The sequence below is a fragment of the Lycium barbarum genome, chromosome 6 (assembly GCF_019175385.1).
Source record: "Lycium barbarum isolate Lr01 chromosome 6, ASM1917538v2, whole genome shotgun sequence".
Taxonomy (NCBI): Eukaryota; Viridiplantae; Streptophyta; class Magnoliopsida; order Solanales; family Solanaceae; genus Lycium; species Lycium barbarum.
In genome coordinates, this window is record NC_083342.1 from 108,339,918 (window position 1) to 108,355,260 (window position 15,343).

Genomic DNA, 15,343 nt, shown 5'->3' on the forward strand with positions numbered 1-15,343 from the left:
AACCCCAACAAATATACAATATAATAATTTGATTTGCAACAATTGTATTTAAACACAATCATACATTCAACACACAGCTGAAATTTGAACAACTATATATAGCAGAATCAAGTGTTATTTCTCGTCAAAATCTCTCAATTCCGGTTCTTTCAAGAACAATGACAGCACTGATTTTGATGATAACACTTTCAAGGATGAATCGCCAGGAAGTACTGATCTCGTTGATTTGGGACGATTTCGAAGTGAATAAGTCAAAGACTAATACATTATGATCAGCTGTAGAAGCTAGAAACGGCAAGGATATACAGGCAATTCCTTGGGGAATGCTTAATTTTATCAAAAATAGAGTACTATGAAAATAGGGAAAGCAAGAGAGCGAGGGGAAACCAAGGTCAAGTGCAGCTTTTCCCTATTTCTTTCACTATTTATACCACTTCATCAGGGATGGAAGATTTTTAATATTGACTTTTGGATTAATTGTAAGGCTCTTGGGTTACAAATAAAAAGAAACTGTTTTTTTTATTAACTATAATGGAATTGAAACGGTTGTCTATATTGAGAGATTTCAGGAAAATTGTAATTATGTAATTTTTGAATGGAAAATAAGGACAAGCATTTAGTCTTTTTTCTCCAGATTAGCTTTTATTGGTATACTATAATTACAGGTATTGGTATGCTATAATTACAGTTATTACTCATGGTCTTGTAACTGATTTAGATAGTTGAAGAGACTACATGATAATAGTAATAAAGATGGTTCAAGAAGCATCCATGTGACTGCAATTAATTTTCAATTCATAGGTGTTTGCTTAAAATAATTTTTGAAAAAATTATTGTTGAAAAAAAGGGCAAAAATCTCACAATAAAGATAAATAGCAATGGAGGTCATAGAGAAGTGTCACATCACCTTGTCTATGCCTAGCTTTATATTATATATATATGTTATTAAATTATCATATTGACCATATAAGTCACTAAGTAAATTGTTGTATTCTAATAGGACTTATCAATTTAGTGTCAATCTTTATCTAAGACAGATAAAGTGAGTTGTTATACTTAATAGGACTCGTCAAAACTAATCAGTTTTAAATATATGACGGAGTTTGTTATATACTTAATTTTCACTTTGTATTTTCTTATAGTACTAATCATGACACCTGTTGACACCCAATTTTGTCCCGTCTTCCTTCCAAAAAATATTTATTGGCATTTCTAATATTTTTAATAGGTTAAAAATAGTCATTTAAACTTCACCGCAATTTTAATTAGCTTTCTATACCGCAATTTATTATCCAATTATAGCCATTGCCTATTATTATTATTATTATTATTATTATTATTATTATTATTATTATCACTATCATTATTATTATTATTATTATTATTATTATTATTGTTATTATCATTATTACCATTATTATTATGATCTGCATTATGATCACTTTTAACATTTTATTTACCGTCTTATGCACACGCATCGCATTTATTGTTGCGCAATTAAAAAATAGCGTTTATTTACTGTTTAATTTTTAAAAAATATTATCGCATGGCTATTACGATATCATATAACTTTATTTTTTATCTGAGTACTAACAAATATATACCTTTATATTAGGTAATATCTTAACACGCGTTAATACATAGTTAATTAAAATGGGTCCTTCATTTGAATTTAGAAGCCCATTGTCACCTAAAATAATACCCATCCCGTTAATGTTTCAGACCAGCCCATTACCATTCGGCCTATTTAATTACCCCAAAATGTGCAATAACCCGACCCACTACCCACCTACCCGACCCGACTCGTTCAACAAAAATGAAACCATTAGGGTTATACATTTTTGTCTCTTCACGCCGCACCCCCCCCCCCCCCCCCCCCCCCGCTGCTCTCTCTCTACACGACGCAAACGGAAAATTCGCGAAATTTTTTCGCAAACCCAGGCCATGCATGACCATTTGAGGAAAAGGAAATTAATGGTCGGTCCTTTCTCCTTCAGAATTTCAACGGTTGAAGGTTTTGTTTTGTTGTCTTCCCTTCTCCTCTGCTGTCAATCTGAAACCATTTTAATGGGTTTCGTCCGCTTGTAAGATTGAAATCCGTCTTTTATTTGTTCCCTTTTGCATTTTTCATGGGACAAGTTTAATAGGTTTTGTCCCCTTCTCCCTTGTTTCTGATCGATGACAGAAAAAGCCTCCTAACGTTTCAATTTGAAAAGAATGGGACTTAAAATCCCGCCCAATTTTAGAACCCCAGAAAACCCTAGAAATCCCCCTATAAATATTCGCTTCTTAATTCATTGAAAAAAAAGTCTTCAGTCGCCCAAATCCCCCTAGAAAATATTAGTTTCAGCAGTCACAATATTTCTTGATATCGATTCTAAAAAATACTAAATCATTTTCTGTTTTCTTTTGCCCTGGTATTGCTTCGAATCCGAGTGCATGCAAGCTCAGATTTGGTAGTGTTCGAGTGTATATCGAAACTTCCGCACCCTATTCGTTGCACCCGAAGAAGGTCAGTAAACATCCCTTTTATTTATTTATCATCGAATTAAGTATTTTCTGTTTGTATTATGTGTTTTATGTGCTTTACATGTTTGTTAGTTAGGTAGTTTGATAATGTTAATAGATGTTATTCTAGTTCTGCTTAGATTAGTTTGGTTTAGTTTAGTTTAGTTTTAGTTTAGTGGATTATTATTGAGTCTTGTTTACAGTTTATCCTAGATAGGTTCAGAATGTGCTTATGTTGTTTTGATAGCCTTATTATATGGGATAAGTCTTTGTTTAGGCCTGTTTAGATTAGTTTAGCCATCTGCTAGCTCTCGGTTAAGATGATTTTGTGCTTAAAATCAGTGTGTTCTTCAATCAAACTCATGTTGGTTCAACTCATGTGGCTTGACATCTATGTTTATATGTGTTAACTGCTTTGTGGTTCACCTAACTGTGTTTAGATTACTTAAGTTCTCTGTTAACAATATGAAATGAAGTATGAAATAGGATACACATGTTGTCTAGACTTACCTAATTATGGTTAGTTTATATCCTTGCCTATTTGAATCTGTGAATGCTAGTTTCACTGCAAATTTGGATAATCTGAGCCTATACTATCACTCCACATGTTTAACTCCTAATCAAAGTCTAAAATGTCAAAGAAACAACTAATCCCTGTTTACCTAAATGCTTTTTTTATCCAACTGTTGGTATCTCAGTAGCTTTAGATTGAACAACCTTTCTTGGTCCTCTTAATTATTGTAGTTGTTTATTTCTTGAACTAGCATGCATCAACTGAGTTCTGAAGTTGTATTAAACAGCCAAAGGTTTAATTCATCCCTGTCTGTTTGTGTTTAAGTGTCCAGTGAAGTACTAGTTTGATATCGTGACCTAAGCATGAGGTTAAGGTGTCAGTTTGTGTGTTGTTTTGGTTTGTCTAGTATCGCATTGAATCTGTGTTAGTGTGCATTGTTAATCTCCAACTCTCCATGACATAGCACTCTTTAAAATTTGCTCATGATAGTTCTCTTCTGTGTCTGTTAAGCTTGTTGAAGGAATCTTGCACATATAAAAGGATTAGAAAATAATGTTCCAAGTGTTGACACCCAATTTTGTCCCACCTTTCCTCCGAAATACCTATTTTTCGCTTCTAATATTTTGGCAACTTTAAAAAATAATTATTTGCATTTTTTACTATAATTAGCTTTTATTAATACCGGCATTTCATTATCCTGTCATTATCTTTTACTACCGTTACTACTACCACTATTATTATTATTATTATTATTATTATTATTATTATTATTATTATAATTCGCGTCTTTATCATTTCAGCATTTTTACCGCTTTATGCACACGCATCGCATTTATTTTGCGCAGCTAAATAATAGCATTTATTTACCGTTGACTTTCAAAATATTATTTCACAACTATTACGACGTCATATCATTTTATTTTCATCTGAATACTAATAAGTACATACTTTTATATTAGGGGATATTTTAGCCCACTTAGCATATAGTTAATTAAAATAGGGGATTTTCTTTCATTCAGCCCATATTTTTAATTCATCTGACCCAAATCAAAACCCAATCAACAACATTATTTTCGGATTAGCCCATTATCACTTAAAATATTGGCCCAGCCCATACCCCATTACCCGTCCGAACCAGCCCAATCCCCTCTTCAACAAAAGAACCCCTAGGGTTCTTTCTCTTCATCCCAGCGCCGCTCACCCGCTCTCCCTCGTCTTCTCTCCTTCATCTCCCTCATCTCCCCCATCTTCTTTTGTCCCCTCTGTTTCCTCCACTTTCCCTGTTCCCCACGCTTCTGCCACCTCCACTTCCTCTGTCCCCCACGCTCCTCTCTCTCTTCTTCGCAAACCCTAGATTTCCCTATAAATACTAATGTCTATGTTCGTTGCAGGGGGTCCTTTTTTTTGGATTGAGAAAATTCCCCAAGGACAGGTTTTGGAAAAGCCCGGGAATCGCAAAAATCCCTTACAAAACCGAAGCTTGAATCGCAAAATCCCCCCTAAAAATACAAGTTTTTAGCCATCCGGAATTCCCTAAAAGATATTAGTTTATCAGTAGCTGCAATAGTTCTTGCACATCGAGTCTCTCTCTTTGTTCAGCCGCTAAAAATTCCTTAAAAGTTTTAGTTTTCAGTAGTCGAAACATTTCTTGTTATCGAGTCAAAATACTACAATCATATTCTGTTTTCGTTCACCTTGGTATCGCTTCGAATCCGAGCATCGCAAGCTCGGATTTGGCAGTCTTCGAGATAGATTGGAAACCCCGCGCCTCACTTCGCTGCACCCGAAGAAGGTAATTCTCCATTTCTGTTTTTTATATTTCTTTCGCATTTTGGTTGCTCTGTGTTATTGTAGTTTGTCATTTTGTGATTAAGCATGTTAGTATGGTTAATTCGATTTAGTTTGATGGATAAGTTTGTTTCTTGTATTGGTCTGTTTGCGTGGCTAAGCGTTGTTTTTTACGTGATAATGTAGTTTGGCTTGTTTAAGTATGTGAACAGCTCTTCGTTATTTAGTTGATTTCTGTTTAGCAGTGTAAGGTTTGTTTATGTATTTATATGCTAGATTCGGTTTACGTTTAGTTGGGTATGCTCCTGTGTTAGTTTAAGATATGTGTTTGTGTTTATCTGCAGTTCTTTGTCCTGTATTTGTTAGTTGAGGTTGAAATTTTTGTCCTTACTTTGTTAGTTAGTTTAGGATTGATAGTTTGTTTTTCATGTATTTGTTAGTTTAGGTGATTATTTGGTTAGTATTAATCAATATATGTTATTCTAGGATGGTATGGTGGTAGATTTTAATTACTAGTTCAATATCTGCTTATGTGTGTTGGTTGTCATTCTTATTTAGCTATGTTCGTTAATGGTTGCAAGCATTAGCTTTTTTTTACATTGTTTCGGGTTCAGCCGAATTGTATTGTTTAGTTGGGAATCTTCATCTCCTTTTAGTTTTATTGTTTTCTTATGTGTGTTTTAATTCTTGCTCGTTTGTTTTGATTTCTCGCTTAATATAGTTGGTTAGTATTCAACAATACGATCTCATGTTAGCTGCTTAAATGGTTTGCCTCCATGTTTCGTGTTAATGTTTTAAGGTAGTTTGAAGTGTTAGTTTCATGTATATTTAGCTGCTAGTCTTTATCCCATTATGTCTATGATTCAAGTATAGTAGTGTAGTTCAGAGCAGCTTGAACTATTTGATCTGTTATTTGTTTGAAGTATTAATCTGTCAGGAAGTAGATCTCTGTAGCATGTTCTGTGTCTATCGTCAGCCATATTTATCGATTACATACTAATCTTTCTCCTTTCGTTTTTATGCATGACCACCGCGTGCGAGTCCGAGGAACTCGTCTTCTTCCGCATTCGATGTTGGGCCAAAGCCCAACGGAACATTCTATCGAGTCAGCCCCATCAGCTGTGTAAAATGATTCTGGGCCGAGGCCCATAACCGCAGCAACAGTGCACAGCAATTGGTCTGAAATGGGCCGATCCATTTAATTCCTTTCCTCCTCTATTTTATGCTCCGTTTGTGCATTTTTTGCTTTGGCATTGAATGACTAACGCTTTGCCTTGTTCCGTTTTCTTAACATTAGATGAATCCTAGCGGATTAGTGGGGAAAATGTTAGTAGTAACGGGTAGTCAAATTTAAAGGAGAAACCAATAGTTAATTCCTTAGATTTCAGTTCTTATGTTAAAATTATTTAAAGTCTTCTTTTATGCTAATTATTATATTTTCTCTAAATCTTATTTTAAGCAACATTCTTATATTTTCCTTAAAAACCTTAACAACCTTTCTTAGCCCTTTTTCCTAAAATTCAAAGCACCTTATTTAGCATTAATTAATTAACCTAAGTTCGGCCGGATAACCGTAGTTAACGGATTCTAAAGGATGCCTAACCCCTTCCCTTTAGGATAATATAGAACCCTTACCTAGAATCACACTGATTAAGCAGACTATTAACGGAGGTTTAGTTAGCTTTACCTTAGTTAATAACTAGGTGCCCTAATTCACCTTAAAATCAATTAGGTGGCGACTCCTTAAAATAAAGCAATTTAGGAATCTCCAATATGTTGTACTCTAGTTTAACCCGGTTAAAATGGGGTATAACAGCTTGGTGACTCCGCTGGGGACTTCTAGGTTCTTAACCATAACAACTTAGGTTAATTTATTGGATGTTTGTTTGTTTCCTTCATTTTGCCTAATTGTTGTTTTTCCTCTATGTGCTTTTAAGTGTTTTTATTGCTTTACTCCTTATGTGAATTTTCTATGTTATTGCTTTCCTTAAATTGGCATTCCATTCATATTTCCTCCACTCCTGGAAATTGCACACTATCACACGTACACGCGAGGTGTGTTTTGCGCACCCGCAAATTTCTTCATAGAATCCAAATTTTAGGAGAGTTGGCGTATGCGCGGGGTGCCCGAATAACGGGGACCGCGTAGCCTTCTCACTCGAGTAGTCCGCTCGGGAACCTTGTATCTAGTAAACCAAATCTTAGAAAACTTAAGATAGAGCTTTGCCACCAATTTTATTTAAGTCATGCATGCATAAGCCTTAGGTGGGTCGATCCTAGGTATCGGTTCCACAATTAGGAAACCTACCAAATTGTCGACGGGTTTCATAACCCAACGACCAACAAGCATACTATGTGTAACGTGATAGTGATAGAAGGATCCAAGCCTAACCATGACATGTTGAGTCTGGGAATCATTTCCTTTTGTAGTTGTTAACATGACTTAGCTCTAATCAGTTTGGTTAATATAAACGGTTATAAACTAAATGCGTAAATTTCCAAAGCATTCACTACCTAAGCATGGTTTTACAAATGCCCATCTTTAGCTTTACTGTGGTAACTAGTTAAGCTCGTGGATTAGTAGTTCCTGATTTAGTTAAAGTGTTGTTGGGTTCATTTTCCATTCTGCAAATTCTATCTAGTGGTTATGATGCCGTGTTAGTTGCAATATTGTTTGAGTGTTTTGGTATGGCTTTGTGGAATGTCACTGTCTTATGTTAGAATAAGAGTGTTTCAACTAAATGTTTCTCTTTACTATAGTATGGGAAGACCACATCAAGAGTATGCATTTGTATAAGATGTCAATATGTTTAGTTATTGGTTTCTGTCCCTTTATGTGGTGTTCATTTACTCTTTAAAATATCAACCAACTACTTTATTTAGAATCTTATACAAGTCAAAGATCAGAAGCTCTTAAATGGATATTGGATAAAAGGGGGGTAGGAAGTTAGTTTGTTTACCATTCTTTTATCTCAAATAAGAGGCTAAAAGTATGATCATTATATCCTTTTTTTTTTAAATTAAATGTCCAGTCACTGCTTTCCTAAAAAAAATATATATATATATATAATTTTGAGAATGCATCTCAGTTGAGTTTTCGTCTAATAGTTGAAGCGGAACCATGTTTTGAGGTTCAGTGTCTTAAATTGACTGCTCTGTTTGTGTATTGTTTGTTTAGTTTGGTCATTATGTTATTCTGCCTGGGTTGAACTTTTCCTTTTAAAAAAAAGGAAGATCTATATTCATCTTTTTCCAGAATAATGGCTAGCTTAATGTGAAGGTTTTGCCAATTGTATAAAGGATGTAAGTTATGGTCTGGCTGCTTTAACTAGGCCAGAAACACAGGAATGTTTCTTCAGCGTCTTTATTAACATATTAGTTTCATGTTTTCTCCAAAAGAGTTGGGCCTGATTTTTTTTTTTTTTTTTTTGGGACTGTTTACCTAAGTTGTTAGCCTTTAAACCAATTAGCATGTTTTATGTAGAAGCAAGTCTATTTCCCCTCCTTTGCTAATCCGCCTTATTTTGAGAAGTAAACAGGAGAAGTATTTAGCTATGTATTGTCTCCTTCAAGCTGATGAAGTTCTTCTCTTGTGTGGGTTCCTGTCGAAATACAACCCTTTATTGACTCTATTTTGTCAAACACTGAATACAAACAGCATGCTTTGCCTCCTTTCAAAACCAAGCCTTCTGTCATATTTGGAAGTTTAAAATTTGAATATCTGCTCAGATGGCCAGCTATGCCTTCAAATTCAATCCTTGTTTGTGTTCTTCATGTTTAAAGCATCTCTAAAGAATCAAATTTTGTTAATCTAAGTAGGAATTAGCTCAGATTCTCTCAGTTTTCCTCTCTGTTTGGCTGAGTGTTTTACAGCCTCGTGCCATTTTCAAGGTGTTCTTTTTCATCCCGGTCAAATGATTTCAAAAAAATAATAATGTAATTGCTGTCCCTTTCAAGCGATTGAGCTTATGCTCAAGTGTTGATCTTAAACTTGCTTGATTGCCTATATATGCTTAATAACAACAAAAATCAGTAGGATATCCCCTTTAATTAGCTTAACTAATTCTTTAAACCCATTACATGTTCTGTTAAATTTGAGTTTGGATAAGACCTTGGAAGAATTTGGTTTCAAACTACGGAGCAGATATGCCTTAGTTGTGGGTGTTTACTTGACTTTTGCTTGTATGCTTTTTCTGGGAACTACTCTTTTGTTGCCTTAGCCTTTTAAGCCTGCTGCTTTGTTTATTGTTTATGGCCAGTCCTTGAAAGTTCATATTTTTTTTAAGCCCCATTATTGAGTTGATGCACTCCTTTATATGGTTTGGTTTACTAGTTGCTAAAATCCTGTATATTAAACTGTTTGAATGCATGTTGTTCCTGTTATTCTCCAAGGCTATACTTTAAAGTGTACCCCAGAGAAATCAAGTTCTTCCAGGGTTCTAATTTCAAAAGACTAGTTTGTTGTTTTATTGTTGAATTTTTGGAAACTCTGGGTTGAGTTATGAGCTAAATATAGATGAAACCATTCATTGTTGTTGATCCTGGGAACTCCAGCTCTTTGTCATTCTGCCCTATTTTGAACCAAAACTAGGCAATTATACTTTTATTTGATTTTGCTACTGTTTTGCTGGGAATCCATCTGTGGATGCTCATTCTTCACCCCTCTTTCTTTGCATGACCTGAGGGGATATCTCAAAACTCAAATGATCTTGTATCCCTTGAGGCAACTGCTGCTGCCATGGTTCTCTGAGAAACAGATAAGGCATATAAATGCCAATGCACCTTTGAGTTGAGGCTACTGTTGTTGCTATTTTATCTGAGAATCTGCTGATGTTTCTTTTCAAGATATATTTTTGCTGCTTCTTGGTTTGTGATTATCATTATAGGTCATTATTGCCTTACTTTAGGTAAAGCATATGATTGAATTTGGGCTAGCTGTTGTAGTCTGATGCATCATTGCCAAGGTAAATAAGTGAAATAAGTGTTGCATCTGATCCACTTGTAGGCAGGCAGATGCTGCACTGAGTTAAAGTACTACTGCAGGTTCTGATATCCCTACTACTATATGGGATTGTTGTCGTTTGAGCTATTTTATTGCTGCTGAGCCATTCATTTTGGCTTAGGTTGTTACTGTATTTTGAGGGGTTTGCTACTGCATGTTGGCTACATTTGGGAAGTTAAGGCTGGTCCTATGATTGGTTTGATTTGTTGTATTTTGATCCAGTGGTTGTTGTACTTAAAGGATTGCCCCTGCTACTTGTTGATGTATTGGCATGAGTCTACTAGAATTGGGGCAAAGTTGCCACTGCCTTTGAGATGCCACACTTTGAGACTTCTAGATGATGTTGCATCATAGGCGTATTTTATTTTAGTTAAACTAGTATTGCTACTTAGTTGCTGGTTGCTGCAACATACTGGTGCCACATTGGGCCAACTAATGTTTTTTCTTTGCTGAAAATTGCTACCCCAAAGATGCCACACTTGATGAAAGCAAAGCAGTTGCTGCTGCTATATTCTTTAAAAGAGCATATATCTAGTTAAGTTTATTCTAGTTAAGTTTATTCTGGTTAAGTTTTAGTTAAAGATAAGGGTGGGGTTGTTTGAAATCTTGTTTGGTGTAATGGGTCCCAAAAAGATTCAATTTTTAGTGTGTTGATTAGTTCAAATTGAGATTGGCAGGGGATTCTTAAAATTGTTGTGTTCAAAAGTTTCAGTTTTTATGCTGCAAAAAATGTGTTCAGAAATCCTTCATTCATGTCTGAGATATTCATTTGACTTCATATAATAGTCCATATTATTGATGGTGAAATAAAACACCTAGAATAGTTTAGTAGTTGAAGGATTAAGATAGCAGCAGCTACATGAAGATGAATTATTTTCATATTATGAAGGATGTTTAAACATATTAGTACGCTTGTTATCATGTCACAGTAGACCGGTAACAACACTCCATGCATACTAATGAATAGTTAGAACTGGATTAAAGAATCGGAAGAGGACTTTGGTATTAAAGATGAGCAAGCACAGGCAAACAAACATTCCTTGTTTTAAGCACAAGCAAATTAATTGTACCATGCCTTGGTCAAATATAAACAACTCGTGATGGCAGTTCGCCGAGACAAATGATGAGGGAGATAGATATGAATACGTAATTGTACACTCTTTCAAAACAAGCCGAGTTCAGGCAAGAGTTTAACAGTTCCTCAAACGCTATCTGTCTAGAATCGGTTACTTTTGGCCGTATACAAGAAGGTTAGAAAGTCATTATAACCAATCAACCTCCACGTAGACGTGGAGAAAAGGAAAAGTGCAACGATCTTTCCAGGGAAAACTGACAGTACAACCGCCTTGGAAATAGCACCCCGAAAGGTCATTCACTAAGAATCAATCTAACCCACCAAATCATTTGAGGCATTTCGACCATTGCCCCGTCTCCATAAGCAAGAATAACCGAGAAAGCCATTTGAAAGCGACTAATTCTAGATATCCTAATTCTTTCAATCCTTTATCTTGGATTTGGAAACAGGCATAAGATCTATTTAACTGAAATGACTACTGATCAGCCGCCAACCTGATCAAGTGCGAAAGCTCTAAGGATTGTCTTTACATTATGTATTTTGGTTTATTGTCTTATTCATGTACTCGCTTTTGTTATTTCAACGAAACTTGGTCTTTTATTTCCTAACTCAAGTGTCTCAATTAAATGGCTTGGATCACTCTATCATAATCTCGAATATTGGGCGTTAGGCCTACCTCTGGCATACAGAGGTCCCTGCATATTAGGACGTGTTATTAATGTTTGTGTTATAAACTTTGTAAGGCGTTTGCTTGCTTACTTGCTAAGTGATTTACTGGAATTTATTTGTAATATGCTCGCACTTGAATTTATTTGCGATTACTTGATGCTAAGAGAATTATTTGAATTTATTTTCTACTTGTTTAGTTTTAATTCTAAAGAGGTTGCCTAGCATTGAACATTGCATTGGCTGCGAATCTGCGTTAAGGACAAGAGACAATGGCAAAAAGATTTGAATCATTCAACATCGGTGTGGGATTGGTGCAAGCGCAAAATGAGGATAGCGAGAAGAATGTGGTACAAAGAAGCGTGTTGGTCAATTTAGGAGATACCTTCAGCCTTCTTACTAACACAAGTTCAGCTTCCAGCTCAACCCAAAACATTTCCTTCACTATTTCTCCTCACCCAGCTCCTACATATATACCACCAAGATACTCTATTAAACCAGAAGCTTTGCAAGTCACGTTGATGCCTAATGTTCAAAAGCCTGCACTTGCAGCACCCTTCACAGAAAACCAGCAAAATCAGCTAGAGGTATGCCCATACAAGAGATTGAGAAATGAAACGAATGTAATCAATTGGGATGACTCGGATAGAGAGCTTCACAATTTAAGGAGAATTGTCGAAGAAGAGGTGCGGGCAAGAAATGTCCAAAGTTTAAGATATGAAAGCTTGGGCATGCTTCCAAATGTTGAGTTGCCGCCAGGATTCAAAGTGCCAAAATTCAACACCTTCAATGGCAGAGAAAATCCTGTTACGCACTTGAAGGACTATTGTAGCAGATTAATGGGAATTGGACAAAATGAAGTCATACGAATGAAATTATTCATTCAGAGCCTATCTGGGTTAGCATTAGATTGGTACACAGAACAAGATTTTCGCAAATGGTACATATGGGAGGACATGGCCTGCGACTTTGTAGAACAATTCAAGTTTAACATCGGGGTTAGTCCAAATCTTTATGATATGCGTGAGATAGAAAGAATGCCACGTGAGTCTTTTCAGGAATATGCCATCCGATGGAGATTGGAAGCTTCAAAAATACGCCCTTCATTGCCCGAGAATGAGTTGATTTCAACTTTCATCCAAATGCAAAAGGGCATATATTATGAAAAGTTGTTATGTGCGCGGTTACGTGACTTTTCTGATCTAATTCAAGTTGGAAAGCAAGTAGAAGCAGGCGTTCGAATAGGAAGAATTGTTGACACTTCATCAGTACAAGCAACTTTTCAAGCTAAGACATTCAACAACTTGCAAGGCAAAAAGAGAGAAACCGACTCAGCTGCCAGGTCTACATATCAGCCGCAATCACGACAGAACTATCAAGTTTCGCGTGATCATATATCTCTTCACCAACGAGGCTTCCAATATCAACCCGATCAAGCACAGTCTAGCTTACGACAGTCAGAGCACGTAAAATTCTGCACTTTTACTCCTCTTGAAGAGTCATTAACCAGCATATTTGAGAGAATAAAAGCCAAGGGACTCCTGAAGCCAAAGAAAGGATGGATCCCTAAAAGCCTACCGCCAGATTTTGATTGGTCCAAAAGTTGTGCTTACCACTCTAATATTCCAGGTCATGACACAGAAGATTGCCCAACACTTAAGCATAAGATCCAGAACATGATTGAAAAGGATAAGATAAGCGTACAACGAAATAAATTGTGCGACAATGATGGCCCTCCAGTTGAAAATACAATTATTGTTACCGGTGATCCATCAAAATTGGCACCGAGACATTTGAAAAGGAAGCGTGGAACTAAGTAAAATGATTGAAATCTATCATCACTCGCATTCTCCATCCACTTGCCTCATGATCAGCTTTCCTTCTTGTAATTTTGCTAAAGCTTTGTATTATGAACTACTTTTGACCTGATTCCTTCGGGATAAGTAGGCAGTCCATTCTTGGACACGGTCTTAATATAGTGAAAAAATCCATTTTTCCCACAAAGCAACACTGGGGCTGCTTTGCAAATGGCCTATCATTATTCGACAAAAGCATGAATCGAAATCCGGAGCAATATATTAGCGTCACCAGATTTGTCGCAATGCCATCACCACGAGAAATGCAGATTCAATGCCAAGCTTCAGTGTTCAATGCAAGGCAACCATTTTATTTTACACTAACAAGTTTTCTTTGAGTAACGAAGGGGCATATTTTAGCTATTCTTGAAGGATATCGCACAGTATCAAGACGGCCATTACAAGATTCGGATAAAGCAAAGGGCAAAGCCAACTTAATATTAATTAAATTTGAAACTCACAAATTTCTTTGAGTGCAGGAACTTTTTAGATGTAAATTTTGGCAGGGTAGAAGGTCCCCAAATCTTCGGCATTGCATCATGAATATTTGTTGCTGTAAATTACGCACTGCGTCAAAACTCGTCTCACCGTATATGAATCAAGCATCGCAAAAGCTCTTCGCTCCGCACTAATTTTGGTAATCATAAATCAGGCACTGCTTTAGGCTCGTCCGCCTTTAATAGGACATCTTAGGCTGGTCCGCCTTTAATGGGACATTTTAGGCTTGTCCGCCTTTAATAGGACATTTTAGGCTTGTCCGCCTTTAATAGGACATTATGGGCTTGTCCGCCTTTAATTGGACATTTTAGGCTTGTCCGCCTTTAATTGAACATTATGGGCTTGTCCGCCTTTAATTGGACATTTTAGGCTTGTTCGCCTTTAATTGAACATATAGGATTGTTCGCCTTTAATTGAACATTTTTAGGCTAGTCCGCCTTTAATAGGACATTTCGGGCTCATCCGCCTTTTATATGTTGCATGGGTTGTGCACCGCCCCTTTGAAATTTCTGCATAAGGCTGAGCACCGCCTTTTATATGTTGCATGGGCTGTGCACCGCCCCTTTGGAATTTCTGCATAAGGCTGAGCACCGCCCCTTTGAAATTTCTGCATAAGGCTGAGCACCGCCTTTCATATGTTGCATGGGCTGCGCACCGCCCTTTAAAATTTCTGCATAAGGCTGAGCACCGCCTTTTATATGTTGCATGGGATGCGCACCGCCCTTTGAAATTTCTGCATAAGGCTGAGCACCGCCTTTCATATGTTGCATGGGCTGCGCACCGCCCTTTGAAATTTCTGCATAAGGCTGAGCACCGCCTTTCATATGTTGCATGGGCTGCACACCGCCCTTTGAAATTTCTGCATAAGGCTGAGCACCTTTCATATGTTGCATGGGCTGCGCACCGCCCTTTGAAATTTCTGCATAAGGCTGAGCACCGCCTTTCATATGTTGCATGGGCTGCGCACCGTCCTTTGAAATTTCTGCATAAGGCTGAGCACCGCCTTTCATATGTTGCATGGGCTGCGCACCGCCCTTTGAAATTTCTGCATAAGGCTGAGCACCGCCTTTCATATGTTGCATGGGCTGGGCACCGCCCCTTTGAAATTTCTACATAAGGCTGAGCACCGCCTTTTATATGTTGCATGGGCTGCGCACCGCCCTTTGAAATTTCTGCATAAGGCTGAGCACCGCCTTTTATATGTTGCATGGGCTGTGCACCGCCCCTTTGAAATTTCTACATAAGGTTGAGCACCGCCTTTTATATGTTGCATGGGCTGTGCACCGCCCCTTTGAAATTTCTACATAAGGCTGAGCACCGCCTTTTATATGTTGCATGGGCTGTGCACCGCCCCTTTGGAATTTCTGCAAAATGCTGAGCGCCGCCTTTTTATATGTTGCATGGGTCGAGCACCGCCCTCTTGACGTTTATGCATA